Source organism: Gorilla gorilla, chromosome 6 (assembly GCF_029281585.2).
Source record: "Gorilla gorilla gorilla isolate KB3781 chromosome 6, NHGRI_mGorGor1-v2.1_pri, whole genome shotgun sequence".
NCBI lineage: Eukaryota > Metazoa > Chordata > Mammalia > Primates > Hominidae > Gorilla > Gorilla gorilla.
In genome coordinates, this window is record NC_073230.2 from 41,538,618 (window position 1) to 41,563,316 (window position 24,699).

The following is a 24,699-nucleotide window of genomic DNA, read 5'->3' on the forward strand; positions in this document are numbered from 1 at the left end:
TGGCTGTGCACTGTAGTTTGCATTTTTATCATCTTTGGTCTTCTCAAGGGCAAAGGACACCTGGCTTTATAAGCACAAAGGACATATTACTTCAAATTGTGGATCCCAAGCCAGCATGTTCCAACAACTTCCCTGCAGTCTGCTCCTTCCCCACTCTGCTTCTCCCACCTGCTCAGTGTCTGTATTTGTTGAAGGTGAGGGTACGGAACAGGAGGGAGAGTAGGAAAGTGGATGCACAGGTTAGCGTTTGCTTCCTGTTCTGTTTGATTAGTGTAGCACTGAGGGTGAGTGCCAGATTGCGAAGCCTCCAGAGGGTTCAGGAAAGGATGTAGTGATGAGAACAACAGCTGGCCTGCTGGTCTGGAATCACAGAAGTAGTGTGTTTGTCACTTTCCTCATCACTGTTGTATGTGCTTTCAGACTTTATATACTGTGTGTTCCTGTGATATTTGGAAGAATCTGTACAAATGGATTTAGGATGGAAAGGTTTAGTTGTGTCGTAGGGAGATCTGGGATGAGCTGCATCTGGGAAGGGTTTTTTATGGAAGCCAAAGGTGCAGGCCTCAAGCCCCAAAACTATTCTTTCCAATCTGGATCAGATTGTTTTTTAATTTATAATTTATAATTGGAGTAATAAATGCATTCAAACTGAATAATCAGACAAAATTGTGAAGAATTAGGTATGGAACAATTGATACTAATTTTAGGATTGAGAGATTGTTGTAGGTCTCTGGGGTTAAAGTCTCTCAGGGGAGATTTACATGAACTCAAGAACTTGTGTGGAAAGATAAAGATGGCTTTTGCCCTTAAAATGTTTCCAAGAGAAAAACTCCTTCTGGTTCAGTAGTTTTCTTTTAAGTTCAATGGCTGAACCTGCTTTGAAAGCAAAACAAGGAAAGTAAATGCTGGGATTTCCATAAGAAAGATTGATGCTTAAATTAGTTTTCAGTGACATAGTCCTGTTAACAACTTGTTGGAAAAATTATTGAGGAGAGGCAGCTTTTTATTATTTTTTCGTAAGCGTTTATGGAATCTCCTGCTGTTTCATAGAATTTCAAATGGGAAATGAGAGACTCAGTAGCATAATTTTTTGGTTCTAGATTATTAGCAGAGGCTTTGTCCTAGTGAGCTGTACCTAAGGTTTTGCCCATCAATGGCCCTGCATCAACCATTTTTGTTCAAATTTAATTGGTTCCCCAGTTACCTTTTCATGAATATGGTTTGTCTGCACAATCGATCAGATGGACTTTGCTGTTGATCCAATTGTGTTGTCAAGACTTTGTTGATTGGCCGAGGCTTGAATGTTACAGTCATTTGGAGGCAGTTGGGTGGTCTATGGAAAATAAATCTGATTTGGGAATAATCAGGTGGAGTAAATCTGGATTCAAGACTTTGGTTTGAATCTCAGCTGGCATTCGAATATGATAAATAATTCCTTGGTAATCTGTGTGAATCTCACAGGCTAAGAATCTTTTCAACCCTATAAAAAGAAAACAATTTAAGGCAAAATTATGGTCTGTGGGAATTGCCATCAATTCTGAAATGAATCTAAAAGAAAAAATCTTTTTTTAATTTTGAGATGGAGTTTCACTCTTATTGCCCAGGCTGGAGTGCAATGGCACGATCTCGGCTCACTGCAATCTCTGCCCCCCAGGTTCAAGTGATTCTCCTGCCTCAGCCTCCCAAGTAGCTGGGATTATAGGCACGCACCACCACGCCTGGCTAATTTTGTATTTTTAGTAGAGACGGGGTTTCTCCATGTTAGTCAGGCTGATCTCGAACTCCCGACCTCAGGTGATCCGCCTGCCTCGGCCTCCCAAAGTGCTGGAAGAAAAAAAAATCTTGTATTATCTAAATGGTTACAAAAGAATGTACATGTCCATTGTTTTCTAGCATTTATAGAGACTTTGGTATAAGTTTTGTTTAAAATTTTAGGGGAGTTTACAAAATTTATGAAATTCTTCCTTTTAGCAAGTTAAAATTCAAACTTATTGAGCTCAAAAATGTGTTACACATGTATTATGAATGCTACAGGAAATTAGAAAACATAGACAATGAAGGCCGGGCGCGGTGGCTCACACCTGTAATCCCAGCACTTTTGGAGGCTGAGGCGGGCGGATCACGAGGTCAGGAGATTGAGACCATCCCGGCTAACATGGTGAAACCCCGTCTTCACTAAAAAAATACAAAAAATTAGCCAGGCGTGGTGGTGGGCACCTGTAGTCCCAGCTACTCGGGAGGCTGAGGCAGGAGAACGGTGTGAACCTCGGAGGCGGAGCTTGCAGTGAGCCGAGAGATGCCACAGGACTCCAGCCTGGGCGACGGAGCGAGACTCTGTCTCAAAAAAAAAAAAAAGACTGAAGAAAGTAAAAATCACTTCATCCAGAGAACTGGTTTTTTCATTTTGAGGTATACGTGCATATGTATACACACATACACTTATTTTACAACAATCAGGTCATATTGTGTATACTGTTGTAGCATATTTTTTCAGTCTGAGAATAAATTATTCACATCCTGACTCATCAGTAAATATCCTTTATAGGATCATTTTAAATGCCTGTATAATATTTTATTTTTTCTTTTTTTCTTCATATATTAAATACCTATTAGAACTTATTGTGCACCAAAGTTTTCATTGCTTTACAAATATTAACTCATTTAATATGAACATAGATGCAACATAGTTTATCTAATCATTTTGTTAATCTTGAGCATTTAAGGTGATTCTAAGTATCATTGCAATGAACATAACTTGCAGTTATAGTTGAGCTTAACCTCATTTCTTTAAGATAAAATTTTAGAAGTAGAGTTTCTAGGTCAAATGGCATGCACATTTTAAGGCACTATATATATAAAATATACAAAATATAAATATATATCAATATAATGTAAAATGTGTGAGCAAGCAGCTCATTGCATGCACCCTGCCAACACATTTTCATTAATATAAACAATAAAAAGCTCAAAAAGAAATTCTTTTCAAAATGATAGGTAAAAATTGATTTCTCATTTCTAATGATATTCATCTTTTTTCTATTGACTTTTGAGAGTTCTTTTGGTATTAAAGATATTAGCCTTTTATAGTATGCTGCAATATTTTTCCCTTTGCCATTTTCTTTGTTTTTCTGATTATAGTAGTTATTATCATATGCAAGTGTTACCTTTTTTGGTAGTCAAATATATCTTTTTTTGTGGTTTATAGGTTTTCCCTTTCCATTTATGCTTATATGGGACTGACTTGCCCCTAGATTAAATAAAAAATACACATAAATTTTCTTCAAGTTACTTTTACAGTTTCATTTATTTTATTTTATTTTGAATCTTTAATCTATCTGGAATTTATTTTGGCCAGCATATTTTTTTAAACCATCTAGAATGCTTTCAGTACACAGGAGCAAATGTCCATGCAGTTTTACAAGTTTTATAATAAAATATAAAACTTTGGGCTTAATAATAATAAGTTTAAAAAATTAACATAGATTAAGTTCTTCATCATGCTCCAGGTAGCGTGCCACAGGCTTTGTATATCTATTTCACGGGCTTCTAATAGTAAGTGTGATTTGAAGTGTCCCATAGTTATCAAAGTGGTGTAATGGTGACCAGTTATCTTCGCAAAATGGCCTGGGACATTGTTTGGTGAGGGGTGTAATTACTCAACCGCAATACTGGTTTTATTTGTAAGTTCCTTCTTGTCTACTGCCATGGTAGTCTGAGTGATGTTTCTATCTCTTGTCTTTTTCCTGCTAGTTTCTTCTTCCAGTGGTTTTAAGTACAACTGTTCCTGTGATTGAGAGTATTGGTGCCATCTTCTCTCTTACTGACAGCATTTATTGACACAATTGGTATTGTTACTGCCTTTCTGCTTTTAATCTAGAGGGAGGGAGACAATTCCTGCATAATAAGCTTGGGTTTCCATTTTTAGGCAGCTGTCTTCATGTGGCCATGTGTTTCACCCCCTTCCTCTTGTAATTTGCACCACAAGCATCAACATCTGCACATGTTTTTCCAGGATCTCTGGGAGTTCACCTCCATCCCTGTGGGGGCTGAGTCCCCAGGAATTTAACCCTCAGATTGTGCTGCTGCAAATTCAGCCAGCCAAGGACCTATGCTAGTCTACTTTTTGGCCCTGGCTGTGTTCAACAGTTGTTTATAGATTCTCATCATCCCTTTGTATGTCTGTTCTTCAAACCAGATTTGACACATGAATTGTTAATTTATGGAATCTTGCTCATGTTAGCACTGAGGTTCGCAGTTTGTTTTATTGATTGACCATTAATAAAACCGAATTCATAAATTCATTCAAAAGTATTTACTGAATGCCTTCTAGTTCCCAGGATCTGTGCTGGGCATTGGAGATGCATGTGCAAATAAAAGAGGCAGCTTTGTTTTCATCACAATTACAACTTAGGGAGGAAAAATATATCAATTAATCATACAAGTAAATGTCATTGCAAACTGTGATAAGTGCAAAATGTCATGAGGAAAAGTGGGAAGATTTGTGAGCTACTATTATGTAGACATGATGTGGTCCTTGGCCACAGGAAGGCATCCTGAGGAAGGTAAGCTTGAGCCGCCATCTGAAGAAGAGTGGACGCAAATCAGGAGAGGACAGTGCAAAACTCCAGTGCAAAGGCCCTGTGGTAGAAAGGGGCAACACATAGTTCTGAAACTGAAGGAAGACAAGGCAAGAGCAGAGGACAGGTGGATGAGTTGAGGTTGGAGAGATGGCCCAGGCCAGATGTTGCAGGCCACCCACAAAACAGTAAGAGAGAGTCAAGGAAATGTGTTAAGTGGAAAGGCTGTCATTTACTATGTGTTTTTAAAAAGAATATTCAATTAGCAATTACCAAGTAATAAAATAATTCTTAATTTTCACCAATGAATGGTTCAATTACTCGAGAGTGAATTAAGTGCATACTATATAAAAATGGCTTTAAACTTGGTGCTTCAGGGGTTACAAAGCTGAAGTAGATATCTTCCCTCCAGGTGCTGGAATTCCAGTAGAGGACATTAAATGTGTACACAAATGACTTTAATAGAAATAAGAACAGTACAGATAAACTAGTGCAAAAGTATTTAGAAATACAATGATTATTTTAGGAGAGAGATAACTAATCTCTTGAGACAATAATCATGGCATTGGTTCTTTAAAAACTAAAAAACACTAGTGTTATTTAGATATAGTTCACACACATATATAATTCACCCATTGAAAATATATAATGTAATAGTTTTTATTATTTTCACAGCTATGTGCATATAAAATTGATTGTCAGTTCCAGAACTTATTTACTACCTGTAAAAGTAACCCTATATGCTTTAGTAATCACTCTCCTTTTCCACCTTATCCCTAGCCCTTGGTAACCACTAATCTACTTTCTGTCTCTATAGATTTTCCCATTCTGAACATTTCATACAAATGAAATTATATAATATGTGGTTGTGACTGGCTTCTTTTACTTAGCATGTGTTCAAGGTTCATCCATATTGTAGCATGTATCAGTAACTCAGTCCTTTTCATGGTCAAATAATATTCCATTGTATGGATGTACCACATTTATTTATCCATTCATTGTTTGATGGACATTTGAATTGTATCTATTAATACCTTTAGACTGTTGTGAAGAGTAATACCGTGTACATGTATTTGTTTGAATATCTGTTTTCAATTCTTTAGGATCCATACCTAGAAGTGAAATTGCTGGGTTGTATGGTTATTCCATGTTTAATTGCTTGAGGAACTGCCAGACAGTTTTCCAAAGTGGCTGCTGTTTTGCGTTCTGAGGGTTCTGATTTCTCCACATCCTTGCCAACACTCTGACTTTTTAATTAAAGCCATGCTAGTGGGTATGAAGTGGTATTTTATTATAGTTTTGGTTTGCATTTTCTTGATGACCAATGATGTCCAGCATATTTTAATGTGATGGCATTGGTTCTCACATTTAAACATAATAAATAACTCATTCCCTTTTAAGTTGATAAAAGAATGAGATAAAAAAAAAATGGGGTCGAATGTAAACTACATGATGGTAGGGACCTTCCTGTCTTATTTATGATTGTGATCCCATTACCTAGTAATAGGCAATAGTAGTATACAATAAAACACTGGGTGGCTGTCTAGTTGGCTGATTGACTACTGACCTCTTCCTTCTAGTATAGGTAGGAGAGAAAAGATTTCTGAAATACAGTGAGTTTTTTTTCCACCTGCCTTTCCTCTGCCTTATTCAGCTTATTGACTCATTCCCATATTTACAGAGAAAGAAACTTGTAGGATATTAGATCTTTAAAGAAGTTGGTGTTTCAGAGCTCAGGGACAGCTCATTTTCTCTGTCTCTCTGAATGACTCATTTTTTAGAATTACAGAATGATGGGAGTTAATAGAGAATTGTGAGACCCTTAGAGATTAGATTTTTAAATTAAACGTTTCATTCTTTTTACCTTTCCAAAAGCTATTGTCATCTTCTTTGAATTGTGTATTTGTTTTCATGATTCTTAACAAAATCAAACAATAAACAACCAAACAACAACAGCAATAATAAAGACCATCCTGGCTGGGCACTGTGGCTCACGCCTGTAATCCCAGCACTTTGGGAGGCTGAGGTGGGTGGATCACCTGAGGTCAGGAGTTTGAGACCAGCCTGGCCAACATGGCAAAATTCCATCTCTACTAGAAATACAAAAATGAGCCGGGTGTGGGGGTGCACACCTGTAATCCCAGCTACTTGGGAGGCTGAGGCAGGAGAATTGCTTGAACCTGGGAGACAGATGTGCAGTGAGCTGAGATCGCTCCACTGCAACTCCAGCCTGGGTGACAAAGGGAGACCCTGTCTCCGAAAAAAAAAAAAAAGAAAAGAAAAAAGCAGATTGGGATTCTTAAGTCACTCTTTCTCCTTAATGGGTATTATTATTGGTACATAGACAATAACAATTATTAAAGGCTAGAGGGGCAGAGTCTTAAGAAAAATCAATGTAAATCCATATCCCACAATCAGAACCTCATCTACCCTTATGTTTTTGGAAACTATTTATAATACAAAATGTTGGAGCATCAGTTATGCCAAAAGTCAAATTGCTTCATTCATCAATGGGAAGCTACCTCAGAAACTTAGTGTTTCCAAATATAAAGCTGTGTTATTTCCATTCATCACAGTCATTTTTATAAGACCACCAGGATCAAAAGTACTAGGCTTACATTCCTATGAGGATGTCTTAAGGGTCCCTAGAGTCAGAAGCACCGAACTCAGCTGTCAGGAGGATATATCAGGAGGCCATTTCTTGTCCCAGGCCCCTTCTGGGTAAAAAAGTAATAGCGAATAGAAAACAGACAAAAAAGCTGTTAGGTTGATAATCACTCTTGATACGCAGTCTCTCTAGGGAGAGACAATAAAACAATTATGCTCTCAACCCCAAAACCTTTATCATAACTCGAAGAAAGGTACCTAAAGTGTTGTTATGATTGCCCTGTTTACTACTGTAATTTTTTCATTCTTGTCAGCTGTTATTTAATACCTTGGACACTGTGGGTCTCTGAAAAGTTTTTGCGTAGCATAAGCCAAACCTGCTTCAAAAATCATTTTTCACCCAGAAACAGAAGGTTGGGATAGAAGAGGTTCTGCCAATTTGGCATTAGAGAGGTTGCTGTTAGGCCAGTTAAAAAGACACTCTGTTAATGTAATAAGCGCAGGCCATCCTAAGGGAATGGAAAAGCATTTTCCAGAACTTTTATTTCTTGTGTTAAAGATTTAAGCATAAACCTCTGAAAATCCCTGAGAACTAAATTTCTACCTTGAATACATTTCTTTGTTGTGGCTTTTCCTAATTTCCATTTACTTAACCAAGCTTTGAATTTATTTATTCCATTTCATTAAAACAAAACAGGCCCAGTGCAGTGGCTCACAGCTGTAATCCCAGCACTCTGGGAGGCTGAGGCAGGCAGATTGCGAGGTCAGGAGTTCGAGACCAACATGGTGAAACCCCGTCTCTACCAAAAATACAAAAATTAGCTGGGCATGATGATGCATGCCTGTAGTCCCAGCTACTCAGGAGGCTAAGGCAGGAGAATCGCTTGAACCCGGGAGGCGGAGTTTGCAGTGAGCCGAGATCACACCACTGCACTCCAGCTTGGGCAACAAGAGCAAAACTTCATCTCAAAAAAACAAAACAAAACAAAATAAAATCTAGGGTCACAAGACGTAATTTAAAAGAAAGTAGCTCACTCTTCATATATGATACTGTTCATTTTTGCATCTTCTCGTTTTTAATGAAAGGCGTTCCATGCTCAAAGAGGGGGAGCATTTCCAAAGCAGATTCCCTGTGGCTAGGAGGGTGGTCACTTGATCTGGGATTTATTGCCGTGAGGGGGAAGCATTACCTTGGATGAGTGGAAAGACAACAGTGCCTGCGTGGCATGTATGTGGTATTCAATGAAAATTTTCTGGATAGTGGATGAATGAATAGCATGAACATGATGAGTATGATATTTAGTTTTGTGTGCCAATTTGGCTAAGCAACCATATACAAATAGTCAAATATTATTCTAGATTCCTCTGTGCAGGTATCACATATATGAAATTAATATTTAGATTAGTAGACTTTGAGTAAAGCAGATTCGTCTCTGCAACATGGATAGGCCTCATCCAATCGGTTGAAGGCCTTCATAGAAAAAGGCTAACCTCTCTCAAACAAGAGGGAATTCCGCCAGCAGATCACCATCGTGAAATGCAGCGTCACCTCTTGCCTGGGTCTCTAGCCTGCCAGGCTACTCTACAGATTTTGGATTTACCAGCCCCCACAATCATGTCAATGAATTCCTTAAAATCTCTCTCTCTCTCTCTCTCTCTCTCTCTCTCTCTCTCTCTGTCTCTCTCTCTCTCTCACACACACACACACACACACACATGCACTCGGTACAATGACACATATACATGCACGCTATTGGTTCTGCTTCACTGGAGAACACTCAGAAGAATTGAATAATGCAGTAAGTTCAGGAGAACTTTCTGGATGAATATATCCATCACTGGCTAGGACTACTGAGAGTGAAAAACAACGAGGGATGTGTGATACAAGCTGAGTTAAATGTTAAGATTGCATGTGCCAGGGTACCCACGTAGTACCCACAGCAGAGGAGGGCAGTGCTGCTCAAAGGAACCAGATGGGCTGAACATCTTTCAACCAAACACCAACATTTTTTTTACGTAGTTGAAATCATGGTACACATGTTATACATGAAATTTTGTATTCTGCTTTTTCTCCCTATAGCACATCATTAAACGTTTTCTTGTTATACTACATAAGCTTCAAAAATACTTCTAGTGGTTGTAAAACATTTCATCATGTTCTCTACTGTTGGATCTATGTTTCCAATTTAACATTATAAGTAATGCTACATGGAACATCTTCATGCACATGTGCTTTCTGATCTCTTGTTTCTGAAGGATAAACAACCAGTAATGACATTACTGGACCAGACAGTAACAACATTTTGTTTTTCTAAAGGAAATAGAAGGCAGGAAGTAGAAAAATCAAGAAGAAAAACTATTATAAATAGAAAACTTCAAAAGATGAAAGACAAAAATTCAAATAGACCAGTGATCAGAAAAATTATAAATGGATTAAAGCTCCCTATTAAAAATTGGAGGCCCTCAAATTGAATATCTAGGAAAAGTAGTTATATATGGTTAAATGTGCTTTGCAAGGGGAATACCTAACAGAATGACACAGAAAAATTGAAAGTAAAGATGTGAAAAAATATAACCTAAAACCAACCAATGAAAGTTGTTATAGCAAGAATATCAGATGAAATAAAATTAAAGGTAAAAAAGTGAAAAAAGTGATATTAGAAATAATATACTAGGAAAATATTATAATCATGTACATGCCCATTCCCAATAACATTGACTTCACATTTACATAAAAAATTGTCCAACCTTGCAAGGATAATTTGACAACTCTTTAATCATAAGGGCAGATTTTAACACACTTCTCTCAAAAATGGATACCTCAAGCTGAGAAGATGTAAAAGTATGAAATATTTGAACAATTGAAATTGTGTGATTTAATAGACATATTTAAAACCCTGCATTCAAGAGAAGAATACACATTTATCAATGACTACATGGAAAATTGTAAAAACTTGACCACTCAGACTCCAAAAGTCTCAACATATTCCAAAGATTGATGTAACATACAATACAATTAAATTTCAATTTAAAAAAAGCAAAAAAAAAATACAATGATGATTATTTTGAGTAGTGTTTTTTTGTTTGTTGTTTTTTTTGAGATGGAGTTTTGCTCTCGTTGCCCAGACTGGAGTGCAATGGCACAATCTTGGCTCACCACAACCTCCTCCTCCCGGGTTCAAGCGATTCCTTTGCCTCAGCCTCCTGAGTAGCTGGAATTACAGGCATGCACCATCACGCCCAGCTAATTTTGTGTTTTTCGTAGAGATGAGGTTTCTCCATATTGGTCAGGCTGATCTCGAACTCCCGACCTCAAGTGATCTGCCCACCTCAGCCTCCCAAAGTGCTGGGATTACAGGTGAGAGCCACTGTGCCCGGCCATTTGGAGTAGTTTTAATAGTAGATCCCAGTTGGATATAGCTTATTGTCTGTGATTAGGTAGATGAGCTTTAAAAAAGAATATTATACACTGATTAAAGTGAATGAACTAGATATACTGATATGAATGTGCATAAATTTTGGAAACATAATATTGCATGAAAAAATCAAGTTCAAGAGCAATATATAGTGTAATACCATGTACGTAAAATTCAAAATATAAAGGAATATCACATATAATTCATGGATATTGTATGTGGAAAAATTATGTTATTTAATGTTATATTAACAATTAGCTATTCATAGGTAATATATAATTATTTAATATATTATTTAATTACATAAATTAAGTTTATATTTACTTATTTAATGTATACTTATAGATTATTTAATGTATTGTTACTAAAATAATAATTAAACAAGGAATAGTTATTTGCCTTTGGGGAAGAAGGGAAGATAATGGAATTAGGGATGGAAGAGGCCAAAGAGATTTCTACTATCCTCTTCAAAATCTAAAATAAATATAGCAAAATGTTAACATTTGTTAATTCTGAGTGCTGGCTACATAGGTATTTGTTGTATTACTGTCTGTTCTTTTCTGTTTGAAATACTTCATTATGAACAAAAGCTTAAGTTACTTGCCAGGGATACATAGCTGGTAGTTGATATTTTAGTTTCAATATTTTGGTTTCCTTATTTTTTATTGTTTAAAAGTACTTAATGTTTATAATTTCAAAGTGAATTCCTTCCATTTTTCCTAGGTTTATTTAACTTAAAAAGTGACTTGAGTTTTAGTCTTCCACTCTTGAAGTTTATTCTGTTTGCATTCTTACTCACTTTTCTCCTTGACCTCTTGGGAGTTTTGGTCATGATTATTAAACAAGAAAGGGTTACAGAGACAGTTTTCATTGGGAGAAGCTTGCATATGAGGATGAAATATAAATCTACTGTTATTATTGACTTGACTCTGAGTTACCATTAACTGCTAGCCTCTGGGCATTATCCAGAACTTCAGAAGGAAAAAGCCTTCTCCTCTTACTTTTCAATCACAGAATAATGTTTCTTTAGTATCTCTGATGTGCCCAGTATAGTACCTCAAATCCAGTGCATTGTGAAGGACCAAAGAAATACAGAGCAAAGGCCAGGTGTGGTGGCTCATGCCTGTAATCCCAGTACTTTGGGAGGCCAAGGCAGGAGTATTGCTTGAACCACGAGTTCAAGAGCAGCCTGGGCAACATATTGAGACCCCATCTCTACAATTTTTTTTTTTTAATTAGCTGGGCATTGTGGTACATGCCTGTGGTCCCAGCTACTTGGGAGGCTGAAGTGGGAGGATTGCTTCAGCCCAAGAGTTGGATGCTGCAGTGAGGCGTGATTATGCCACTGCACTCCAGCTTGGGCAATTGTGGGGTGGGGTGGGCTGGGGCAGAAACCTGTTCTAGACTACTGCCTCTCAAAGCTTGTACACAAGACTCTGCTGAACAGATTAGTAAGATATCTGGGCTCCAGGACCCACCCCAACAGATTCTGCTTGAATAGGTCTGGAATGGAGCCCAACAGTTTGCATTTTCACCTAGCTCCTGGTGATGCTGATGCTGGTATTCCACAAATCATACTTTTAGTAGCTTGGTTTTAGACCAGAGCTTCTCAAACTTCCAAGCACATTCAAATCATCTGAGATCTTGTTAAAACAGAATACGGCTCAATAGGTTTTAGGTAGGGCTGAGGTTCTGCATTTCTAACAAGTCTCAGGTGAGGCCAAGTCATGGCTGGATTTTGAATAGAGGGACCAGGGGTTATAGAGATCAGTTGTCACCTGGATCTAGAGTCCTTAGTGAATTTGCCTGCACACAGACACCAGTCCTGTAGAGCAAAAGCCAGAAGAAATATAGACTCCTTTTGTTGGAGAGAAATCATTGTTAACAGGAAACCTCTTGCAGCCTTGTTATCTGCTCTTTGCTCCTTGAGAATTTTGGTTTTGCATTGGTCTTTAAAGGACAATCGTGAGTCAAAGGCTTTGAGAGAGAATATTACAGTTCTTTTTTCCGCATGCTTTTAATAACAACCAAAGTTGTTCATTTTTCTCTGAGTTTATGATAGGTACATAATGATGATTTTCATCCAAGGTCTGAAATAACATTTTTTTAAATCAGTATTTACCTGATTCTTTTGCAAAGGTCAGTGGGAAGATATAATGCTCTTCTCAGAGTCCACAGAAGCTCTTCAGATTAGTTCTTATTTCACATTCATTAATATAATATTTCTTTATAGAATATGGCATAAAGGGATACAATTTTAAGGACTCTATATCAGCCAGCATTTCTAAAGTGAACTAAAATTATTTTATTGCAGATTTAGAGGGAGGAGGCTTATATGTTATCCCCACAATTTTATTTTTAAAACAGAGGTGGAAGAAAATCATTAGACTGTAATGTGCTACAGTCTAATGTGTGTAATCATTAGTGTGTAATGTGCAATTTTAAGGTTGGAAAAGCTATTTAAATTGTAGAAGAACTAAAATTATGTATCTTAGTTTTTTCTTATAAAAACAGTAGTTTACTGGCTATAATATGCTTCCCGTAGAGAATCAGAGGCCAGTGCTATCTTTTAGCACTAAGATTACGTCCTTGTTAGCTGTGTTCAATTGGAGTGAATATCTAGATCATGAACCAAGGACTCCTAGAGATGAGGTCAACTCCTGGGGTATATGTATTTCTTGGGCAGAACTGCACATTGGTGTCACCTGGGAGTTTTCTGATGCCCTGGCCACACTCAGGACAATTTAGTCAGAGTCTTCCAAGCTGTGGCCTGGGCATCAGTGCTATTTAAATCTCCCTGATGATTCTAAAGTGCAGTCAGGAGTGAGAACCAGCAGTGGAGAGGCCTGGTCTTCTTTCACGTCTGAACTCCACTCTCATCTCCTGGATTATAGTGTAACTTATGATTTTGCTCAGTCTGAGCCAAATTCATGGATGATTGAGCATCTTTCTTTCCCTTAACTTCACATTATCCTTCTCTGTTAATCAAACACATTTAGATTCTCCTAAATATGTTTATATTCTAAGAATAGGGCTATTCTTTAATTTGAAAGCATCATTTTTTCATAATTTTCAGCTAATTAGGATCCACATTAGATTTTTGTTTGTACTTAAAGGAATGCATGTAGACTTCTTTTGGGTTGAGACTATATCTTTTAATCTGTCTCCTTTCCCAGGAGGATGCTGAATTAATGTATCTTTTCATTTAATTATCCATGGTGCACAGCATATAATTTAATGCCTGGCACATAGAGAGAACTCAGCAAATCTTAGTTGAATGTACATTTGCCCTTGTCCTTTAACTCTGGTGCTCAAATATTCAATTAGTTCCTGAATGTTGTTGACATAGGCTCTCAAACATATTTAAATCTATTTCCTGGGTTGCATTAGCAACCATCATTGTCTTGGTGTAGCTCATTGTTATCTTTTCTGTTTTCCAACTGCTCACTCTCCTCTTTCAGGTACATCTTCTCCCATGATGAACTAATGTAGCCTCTACTTCCACATCCCAGCTTCTTCTGTGCAGCCAAAGTGATTTTGAAAATTAATTTTCTTCCATGTATTATGTTGTATTTTATTATATTATTAATACATAATTTAGACCTTTTTTAAAATATAAAAATAAAGTCTGTTACCTTAGCCCAGAAAATATCTCTCCATTTACACAGTACATTTTATTGTTTGCTTTCCATAGGTTTTGCATTGTAAAGTTTTTTTTTTTTGTGACAGTAATGGATTAGCATTGTGAAGTGGGTCTTTTTGTATAGTTTATTGTCTTAAGCAGTTATTGATGGCATATAGGAAAACTGTTTTTATAGCTGATTTTTTTGAAGTTTCTCAATTACAGGCTATCATGTCATTTGCAAGCAAGTAAAATTGTGTCCTTTACTTTCTACAATCTATGCATATTATTTGCTTTCTTGTGTAATTTTACAGACTATAACTTTAAGAATAATGTTAGTTAATAGTGGTAATGAAAAGCATCCCTTTTTTTGAATTTACAGACATGCCTCTGATATTTCATTGTTAAGAACAATTTTGGCTCTCTAAATTGAGACGGACTCTTCACACTGTTAAAGAAACATTCTTTTGCTTTAGTTTTAACATGTTTGTGAAATTTTGAAACCAGGATTAATGTTAAATTTATTGTATATTATGTTGCATCTGTAAGTATGAATACATAGCAGTTCTTTCATCTATTAATGTGAAAAATTAGATCAGTAAATATCTTGAGATCAAACCAACCTTGCATTCCTAAAAAAAACCCAGTATTTGGTTATGATATATTATTCTTCTAATATACTGTTGAATTCTGTTTAATTATGTTTTATATGGTATTTTTGCCCTTGTATTTGTAAATAGATAGTCTATAGTTCTCTTGTCTATGCTCTCCTTGTTACATTTTGGTAAGCCTGTGGTCTCTTCCCACACATGTTCAACTACTTATGCCATATAAAATTATTATAATTCTCTAGTGGGTAATGCCATTTCAGGGCTTAATGGCTTTCTATGTGCTGTCCTCCCTGGTGTTTTGCTTTTCCTTGTTTGCCTTTCACACTCATGCAAAACTCTGACCATTGCTGGTCATTAGTCCCCTCCTCAATGAAGTTTTCTCAAATATGCCCTCCCCATTTCCAACTCAGTTGATCATTCCCTTTCCTGCTGTCTTTCAGTATTTTCATATCTCCATTGTAATATTGATCATATGGTAATAAAATTATTTTTCTATTTGTTTCTCTCATTCTATTTTAAGTCTTTGAAAGTGGAGATTTTGACATTTTATTTTTATATCACTAGTTCTCAGCTTCATGCTTATGAAATGCTAGTTGAATGCATGAGCAACTGAAGGAAACTCATATATACATTTCCTTTACCTTACTGCAGTGCTTCCTAAGGATACTGTAAATTGCTCCCAGCATGACAGAGAGAAATAAGCACATTCTTTCTTAGTCATGTATCTTTCAAATGGCCTGATTATGCTCCTTTGCAAGGCCCCAAGACATGTGTTGAATTATTCATTCAATATTCATTCAATATTGTTGTGTTGCTTAATTTGGCATTATGGTGGCACAGCATTATATTTAGATACAATGGAGGACAGGATTGTGAAAACATGGATCATTCTTCAATAAGGTTTTCTTTTCCTCTGAAATGTATCCAATTAATGGGAGTGGGAGCATTTGCCATTCCACAGATGAACACCTGCAATGTGCTAGTAACTGTGCTGGATGCTGAAGATTTGGCAGGAAATTAAACAAACACAGTCCTTCATGGCAGCACTTACATTCTATTTGGGGAGTGCCACCAAAAATAACCAAACAAACAAAATAATTTCTGACTTGAGAGAAGGTGATGAAATGGGAGAATGGGGTCATTTTAGATACTAGTGGTCAGGGAATGAATGTCTCAGCAGGTAATATTGGCCTGAAATTTGAAAAGGAGAGAGCCACCCCTTCTCCAGTTAGCCTGGAAGATTGTTCCAGATGATGAGCATGGCATTTTTAAGGAAAAGCAGGAAGGCCAGCCTGGTTGAAGGTAGTGAGCTAGGGCTTCTAAATGGAGATGAAGGTGTAAAGCAGGAAGAGCGTAGCTCATCTGGGGACTTGTGGACCATGACTAGGGCTTAGTTAGATTGTACTTTAAATGTGATGAGATATTTTTGGAAACTTTTGATTAAAGGAGTTTTATGATCTGTTTAATACATTTGAAAGAACATTTGGCTGCTATGTAGGGAAGAAAAGTTCTGTTCCCCTACACATTATTATAAGAAAAGGTTAGACAAAAATATTTAACTGGCTGCTGTGTCACCAAGAAGGCATATGATGATGTTTGTGCTGTAGTTGGAAATATATAGGTGAGAAATTACAACTTTTCCTATTAAGTGTTAATAAAATCTTTTTCAACCATGCTGCTTTTTCCTCTTTCCTCTTACTTTCTTCCCCAGTGCTTGGCTTTCAACCATTATCTTTATATGTGTAATTCACCTCACTCACCTTTTAAATTTCTTGTTCCACATAATACTCCTTACCACTCTCATAGCATCATTAACTGCCCCAGTATTATATAGACATAATGCTAGATTTTTATACACCTGGAAAGAGATAAAAAGTAGTTTAGAATTTCTCTTTTTTTAAAAAAATGTCCAAATTGCATCCTATGAGTGACTAAGCAGCATTATTAAGAGCCTTTATAAAACAGCAGACAGCCTAGAGGTACTTACAGTGATAGCAATGAAACAAAGCAATTTTTAAATTGATTTAGCAAAATGCTTAGTTACTATTTCATGGTAGGCAAAACAATAATAAACCTTAAAGGAGGAATCATCCTAAGACACTATGAAAAATAAAACCAGCATGAACTCATTGGTTGCTGTCAGCCCTTGTTTTTATGGCTTGTATATGAATGTTGGTAAGAGAGAGTGAGAGAACCCGTTGGTGGGCTTTTGGCTGAAGTTGGATGCATATCAGTAGGGATGTCCAAGTCTGTCAGTAGTCATGGTCTCTGTTTTGCAGAGAATCACATTTTATTAACTGTACAATAGGAACACTCTGGCTCAACCCTGTCTCCTCTCTCCAATGTAGACACAGTGGTGTGATGGAGCTGCCTTATATTGTCCTCCTACTGCCAATTGTTAGAATTTCTCCCCAGCTGTGTGTTTAGTGATCAGTGATGCCACGTTGGTACTGTAGCTTAGAAGCAGCCACACTGGCTGTTTACACCACATAAGTCAGCATGCACTACCAACCAGGGGTCCCCTCTTCTCCCTGATCCCACCAAGAACCAGTTGTTGAACATTTACCACCACACCACTGCCTGGATGTTCCATCAGAAACACAGTGTGTTTAAATACAAACTCATCATCTCTCCTCCCCCCCACCCCGCTCCTTTCTACTACTGGCTTCTTCTGCATCCCTCTAATTTCTTGGCAGACTTTAAATCCAAGCTTGAATCTCCAGATGCATCTTTGACTCTTCTTTTTCCCTTTTGCCTCAGTGTGAGACCCTTTTTCAGGCTCTATACATTCTCCTATCTCAATGCTTTATGTCCCCTCTCAATTTCTACTGGTGTTCGCCCAGGTAAGTGGTGTCTTTCCCTCTTGTAAAACCTTAGTTGGATCTTCTGAAATAGCTGCTTAATCCCCACATAACTTCTTTTCTCCACCTCTTCCATTCCATCCAAAATATTCTTATTAGCTTGCTTTCCTGATGCGTATTTTGAATTCTATCACTTTTCTGCTCCAACTGTCAATGACTCCTTCTGATTACTTAAATAATGTTTGTGCTTCATAGTTTGGCATACAAGGAAGTCCATTAAATAAGCAACACTTACCTTTCCCATTGATTTCTCGTGATGTCTGTTCCCCTTCTTGATGTTCTTGGGTCCCCAAATGGAATGTATGCCGATTCAAACAAATGTATGTCTAAAGTATACATTTTTCTGAAAAGCCTTTTTTTCCTCTTTGCCTGGGTAAAACTTATTTTTTTCTTTTAGATGTAACTCAGATGATGCCACCTCCTCAAAATCTTTCCTAACTTCTCACTTCCTATCCTCCATGCCAGAGTAATCTATTTCCTTGAACTCCCTTGGTAATGCTAGACTGCTTTTTGTAACACCCATTATTTTCCTCCTTTATTACAACCTATTTTGGCACATTGTGTAGTTTGGAGTAAGTACCCCGCCTTACTCATCTTTGTCCCTTGCTCAGACAAATGGCACAGTTGCTTGCCAAATAGAGATTTATTAAAAGAATTAAAAAAAGGAAAATAATGTTTGCGCTTAGGTGGAACACCCTTTAGCTGCTGGAAGTAAAATAAATAAAAGCAAAGGAAGTAAAAAATGACATGATAGGAATACTTCTGAAAGCCCCCCAAAAGTTTAACTTTTAAGTGGAACATTTTTATGTTATATAATGTGTTTGAAGAGGATGTCACATGGAAGCTGAAATAGAATAGAATAATTCTACAGTGTAACAGAAGGCAGGATCTGAATAAAGGGCTGGAAGTTATAGAACACATTTTCATTTAATATATAAGAAAACTTCCTGAGAGATAGAAGCTGTAATTGTCTATCACAGGAATGAGATTCCTAAAAAGCTACCGAGCTCCTATCACAGACATGATGCAGATGTACGACCATCTGGCAGGAGTATTATAAAAGGAATTCCTGCAGGGAGTAGATATTCCCTAAGGTCTTTTAAGACTCTGTGATTCTATAATTCTCTGACTTTTAGTGAGTCATCTGGCCTATTGGGTTTTTGAGCTGTCACAGCCCTAAACCACAGTGGGTTGCCATGATTGTTGCTATTAAGACTTTTATTGTATAGTGGGAACATAAAAATATTTAGGAAGAAAACATCTATAAAGATTACCCCTTCCTCCGCAAAAAAATGGCTTCTCAATTTCAGGTCCCCTGCTTTGGGGAAAAATGTTCTATCACTATTCTTAGATCACAAGCTTAAAATCTAGAAAACCTGCCATGTTAGGGACGGGTGTGGTGGCTCATGCCTGTAATCTCAACACTTTGGGAGGCTGAGGTGGGTGGATCATAAGGTCAGGAGTTTGAGACCAGCCTGGCCAATATGGTGAAATCCTATCTGTACTAAAAATACAAAAAATTAGCCAGGTGTGTTGGTGCACACTTATAGTCCCAGCTACCTGGAGACTGAGGCAGGAGAATCACTTGAACCCAGGAGGCAGAGGTTGCAGTGAGCCGAGATTGTGCCACTGACTCCAGAGGTTGCAGTGAGCTGAGATCGTGCCAGTGACTCCAGCTTAGGTGACAGAGTGAGACGCTGTCTCAAAAAAAAAGAGAAAGAAAGAAAAGGAAGGAAGGGAGGGAGGGAGGGAGGAAGGAAGGAAAGAAAGAAAGAAAGAGAGAGAGAGAGAGAAAGAAAGAAAGAAAAAGAAAGAAAGAAAAAAGAAAGAAAGAAAGAAAGAAAGAAAGAAAGAAAGAAAGAAAGAAAGAAAGAAAGAAAGAGAAAGAAAACCTGCCATATTATAATTTAGGCTTAGTTTTTTTTCAGTTCCTTTGCCATGAGTCCCCAAGGGCATGGACTGAGCTGGGGAGTAAAACCTCATTCTCTAGTGGCTTTCATCTTGTCCCTTGTCTGGAGTCTTTCCTCACCTGGAAACACTATTTGCAAATTGCATTCAGTTCTGCCTGCTTCTTCGCTAGATATTTGGATTAGCACCTTGGTCTTCCTTCCTCCAACTGCTGATCTAGAGGTTACCTCTCCCTATGTTGTCGTATATGAATATAAGGACTTCTACATTTTTCTTTTTCTTTTTTTCAGGAATTTGACTACTAGCAATGATAAGTGAATAGGAGGGTAATCTTTTCCCTGTGTTCTTGACCCCCTCCTCTCCTGTTTTCTTCCTGATATTATGTCACCAGTTACCCAAACCCTCCATCTCTTTAGCTTCAGCATCTTATCTTGGACTTCCTTCCCCCCTTTGATGCAAAATGTGTTCAAGTCTTCTTGATTCTGTCTCTCTCTCTCTCTCTCTCTCTCTGTCTTCTGGGTTCCCTTCAAATTATCTCCTCATTTCTCTCCTCTGATCTGACAACCTACTGAAAGAATGGCCTTTCCTCATTGCCTCCCATATTTTCCACCTGCAATACACTTCAGGAGGGTTGCTGGCCACACCACTCCCATAAAAGTATTCCTGCTAAGACCACCACTGACCTCCTAGCTGTCTACTCCAGTTTTCAGAACTTACTTCCCTCCGTATGTTAGTAGTAGTTAAATCCATGGAATGCCTATTCCTCCTTCACTTTGAGGCCATTTAACCCTCTAAATCTCATTGTCACTTAGTAGTCGCTTTATCTGGACTTGACTATATAAACATCTGTAAGTAATGCATTCAGAAAACAGGTTTTGAGCATGTACTCTAGACCAGGCTCTGCACTAGGGCTGGGGAAAATTGGTGAGCAACACCTGCCAGCCCTGGGGCATGGTGGAGTAGATGGAGTGAGGGATCACTCCCATGGGGGTGCAGTTGCAGGGTGTGATAAGGGCCATGCAAGAATGCCAGGAGAATGTTTAAGAGCAACCTTATCTAGTCTGGGGATCTCAGAAACCTTCCCTGAGAAAGCTACTCAGCTGCATATTGAAGGAGGAGTGGATTTTAACTAGGAGAAGCGGGAGGAAGAACACCCCAGCTAGAAGGAACAGCATGTGCTTTAGAAGGCGACCTGTCTTAGGGGAGAGGGTGAGGGCTCAGCTTTGAATGCTGTCTTTGCCACTTATTAGTAATGTGATGGTAAAAAGAGAAAATCATGTGATGCCTCTGGGCCAGTGTTCTGGGGCCTTTTAGGCAATTATCTCTGCAGTTGCTTATAGAAAACAGGCCTCACATTCCAACTCTCGGGGGCTCATCTGAGGGTGCTCTCATTCTAGCAGAGGGTGTGGGGAAGCTGGCATGGAGGGGAGGGCCTGTGGTGTTTATGATTTGGCTTTGGGGAATGTCTGGTCATGGAGTCCTTTTTCTGGGATTTGAGGATGGTGGCGTGCCAGCCCCACTGATGGGTGGGGGTGGGCCTCTTGGGATGGGTAGCACCCTGTTTAGGTCCAGTGGACTGAGCTATCCCTGGGCAGCCAAGGCTGCAAAGGGCATTGAGTGTGAAAAGACCCTTTCTTGTGCAGTGATGGGATGTGAATGCTGGTTTATTGTGGAGCCAAAAGGCACGGCAGATGCTTGATGCAAGGCCCCCAGCATCTGAAAAAGTTCACCACTGTACCGCATCCTCCAGGGGCAGCCGCCTCTGCCGCCCTTTGATTAATGCACGTAGTGGAGGATTTGTGCCTTCGCCTGTTTGTGGGACTTGGCAGCCATCCACTGCCTAATGTGAAAAAGGCCTATGGAAGGATCGGCCCCTTTGAAGCAGGGGGCTGGTGGTGACTGCTGCGTGTGGCTGGGGTGTGGCCTCCAGATGCTAGAGGCCTTCACTTTCATAAATTTTCCTCACTGCCATTTGTGACTCCACACTCCCAATTACTGCCCTCTCTGGAGGTGGCCATGGCCAACACAGGCAAACCCAGGCTGGTATTGTTCGGCTGCCGATGGGAAGACTAGAGACAATGCTGGGGCTGGCATCCTGGGGGATGGCACCCTAGAGTGATAGGAAAGAAAGAACAAAGTTCAATTCCTGCACATCCTTCAAACTCTGAACTTCAGTGGGGGTGGAGATGGAATGCTGCAATTTCTATTTTGCTTAGTCCTCTGACCATTTCCATTTCTGTGCATGGATGAATTTTGCTCTTCTCTTTAGGGATTCGTTGGGGGAAGGGGAGAATACAGATTTTCATTTACCTTCTATGAGAACCCTAAGGGAGAGAGATTAGGCAAGGAAAGGAGAATGTAGAAAGGGGTAATAATGTGCCCAAGATAACACAATTGAGGTTCAGTCTTGGTGTGGTGATCACTTACCTTGCTGCCTCTTCGAATAGATTATGCTGTGGGACACTTGTGTAGGCATGTTTTCTTCTCCTCTAGGGCCCAGACATGAGAAGCAACACTGAAGAAGGCATTTGCTCTCAAGTGCCAGCCCTGTACTTACTGGAGCCTGAGAGCTAGTGCCCCCTTAACATGTTGCCCTCAAGACTCCTGCTTGCGTGTTGCCTGGCCCAGTTCTGCCCTGCTCTCCCCACCACACCCCAAAGGCCCCAGGATTGAAGCCAGTTCTGCCCTGCTCTTCCTACCATGCCCCAAAGCCCTCAGGATCGAAGCCAGGTTCTTCTTTCTTTCTGCATTTCCCACAATGCCCAGCCCACAGGTTGCACACAGCGGATATTCTCTTGGTGTTTGTTGAGGGGACTAGAACAATTTCAAAGATGGTATGTATCTATGTTGGGAGTAGAATTATGATGAGATGAGCTCACCAAAAAGGAGACAGTGAGTTTCTTTGGGGTAAAGATCCCTCTCTCATTTCTGGGCTGGGGGCTTTTAAAATACATATACTACCTAGTTTTGGGGCTAGCTGAGCCCTGGGCAAGTTCATATCTTGACAGAATCATAGAATATTAGTACTGTGGGGACCCCATCATTTTACAGACTAAGAGTCAGGCTTACCCCAAGACGTGGCTGAATATTGGCAACATGCTGATACTTTTGGTCCCTGATGGTATTACCACCTCAGACTTGGTAGATGTGAAATGTGTATATTGAAATGTGTATATTGCTCTCTGACATAGAGCTCCTGAAACTGTGTAGGTAAGGGCACTAGGGAAATCTTTTTTTAAAATTTTAATTTGGTCTCTGACCCCAGTTCCTGATACAGAGCTCCTAAGACCTTTGCAATTAATTTCCTGAATGGTAGGAGTGAGAGATGCAGAGCTCCTAAATCCTTTGTAATTTACTTGGTGTTAGGAGCATCTTTTGTTCTAATGAGACGGTCCTTGGGGGGCTCCTGGACATCCTTAGGATGGAGAGGGGCTCCATTGCTAGAGGAACCAACCATGTAATTAGAGGATTGGACTTTCAGCCTCTCCCTCTAGCCTCCAAGGAGGGGAGAGGGGCTGAAAGTTGAGTTGATCACCAATGGCTGGTGATATAATTAATCAGGTCTATGTAATGGCACCTCCACGAAAACCCCAAAGGTCAGGGTTTGGGGAGCTTCTGGATAGCTAAACACACAGGGGTTCTGGAAGGTGGTGTGCCTGGGTTCTGGAAGGTGGTGTGCCTGGAGAGGGCACAGAAGCTCTGAATCCCTTCCTACACCCTCACCCTGTGCATCTCTTCCATCTGGCTGTGCATCTGTATCCTTGGTAACAGCCTTTGTAATCAACTGGGCAACTTAAGTGTTTCCCTGAGTCCTGTGAGTCACTTCAGCAAATTAACTGGATCCAAGAAGGGGGTTGTGGAAACTCCGATTTATAAACCGGTTGGTCAGAAGCACAGGCCACAACCTGGGACTGTGATTGATATCTAAAGTGGGGAGCAGTGCTGTGGGACTGGGACCTTTGCTGTGGGATCTGACGCTAACTCCAGTAGATAGTGTCAGAATTGAGTTAAATTTCAGGACACCTAGTTGGTGTCCGCTGGAGAACTAGTGGTTAGTGGGGAAAAGTCCCTACATGTTTTGGTGACCGAAGCTTTCTGTGTTGAGTCAGCATGTGGAAGCAGGAGAAACAGTTTAGTTTTTCCTTTAGTGGTAAAGAATGTTTCTCTTCTGCTTAGGTGAAGGATTCCGACTCTCTTGTACTTGAGATTCTTTTTAGAGACAAAAAAATATGTGACGTTCGATGTAGTACATAGGTGAAATGAGATTTCGTGAAAAAGATAAAAAAGATTGAAAAAGGTGGACGGAGCAGAGGCTTCTTCCTGGTGGTGGCCCATCTCGCCCTGCCCTTTCCAGGAGCCTGCCTCAGATGCACTCACCCTTCTTGGCAGGCATCAGGGGTAGGTGTTTAGGATTACACAGGGGTTTAGTTCACCAGCCTTACAATTGTTTTACAGTAAGCATGACAGTGATGAATTGAGCACAAGTTTAAGAGAAAAGTGACTGATTTTCTGCCAAGCACCATTTTTATGTTCTTTTTTATCAGCCAGCCTCCAAAAAGGTGAGTTGTTTGATTTAGAAGCAAATGCTGGAGTAAGAATTATGGTTACTTCATGCTCTAACTCTCGGCCACTAGAGGGGGGTCGTGACCAAGCTTCCCTCTCCCTGGCCAGCTCCTGAGACCATCTTGCAAGATTTGCCGGGCTCTGCTAGGATGCGGCCCAAAGTGAAATGAGGCGTTATCTCTAGAAGAGTGACAATTCAGCAAAAGTCTGTTAATCATGGTCAGTTTTTCCCTCCGTGAAGCCAGTGTTTCCTACTTGAGCAAAGATAGCTTAACTTCCCAACAGGAGTATTTCTAAGGGTTACTGGTTATATAGTCTCTGGCTTTGGGCTCCTTAAAGATGTGGCTCCTGGGTATAGAGGAAATAGCAAAATGGTGCACATCCCTTCCCCATTATTAGATGGGCGAGAATTTAACTGTGGGCATGAAGATTATACTCTTCACATATGGTCTGATATATGGCCTTATCAAGGGAGAAAATATTTTAGATTCCATACATGCGTGATAGCTGTTTGGTCACTGTTAAAAGCGTACC

At 39.2% G+C, this 24,699-nt stretch overlaps 1 protein-coding gene across 3 annotated transcripts in view; it reads left to right on the forward strand.

Annotated features, from left to right (window-relative positions):
- The window catches only part of BMPER (BMP binding endothelial regulator), a 249,926-nt gene that overhangs the window by 205,286 nt on the left and 19,941 nt on the right, over positions 1-24,699 (forward strand). The window lies entirely within an intron of this gene.